Source organism: Egretta garzetta, unplaced genomic scaffold (genome assembly GCF_000687185.1).
Source record: "Egretta garzetta isolate BGI_Z169 unplaced genomic scaffold, ASM68718v1 scaffold623, whole genome shotgun sequence".
NCBI lineage: Eukaryota > Metazoa > Chordata > Aves > Pelecaniformes > Ardeidae > Egretta > Egretta garzetta.
The window spans coordinates 35243-35636 of NW_009259181.1; the positions used below are offsets into that span (position 1 = coordinate 35243).

The 394-nt window shown below is 68.5% G+C and overlaps 1 protein-coding gene across 1 annotated transcript in view; it reads left to right on the top strand.

Moving 5' to 3' along the window:
• SYPL2 (synaptophysin like 2) overlaps window positions 1-394 on the top strand; it is an 8261-nt gene that overhangs the window by 1366 nt on the left and 6501 nt on the right. The gene's annotated exons all lie outside the window — the stretch shown is intronic.

A 394-nucleotide genomic window follows, 5' to 3' on the forward strand; every position in this document is an offset into this window, starting at 1 on the left:
GCCCGCGGCCCCGTCCCTGTCCCAGCCGTGCTATGAATGGCTCTGGGATTGTATTTCAGGGCGGCATTTCTGCGGCACGGCCTCGCCGTGGCCAGGGGGCTCCCACCGGCCCCACGCCCGGGTGCCAGTGCTGGGGAAACTGAGGCACGGACGGGGGGCTCAGCCCCCAGAGTGCAAGGCCAGACCCATTTGGGCACCTCCCACCCGGAGGAGCCGGGTCACAGGGGCTTTGCCCCCGATTCCCCAGCTCCTTGCTTTGGATAATCCCACCAGGGAGGCGCTGGGCACCCCCTGCCAGCACGGCTGCTGTGCAGGATCAGGCCCTGCGTGCACAGACACCCCGAAGCCAAAAGCGGGAGAAAAATCCCCCGGGGCGGCTGCCAAAGCTCCGACC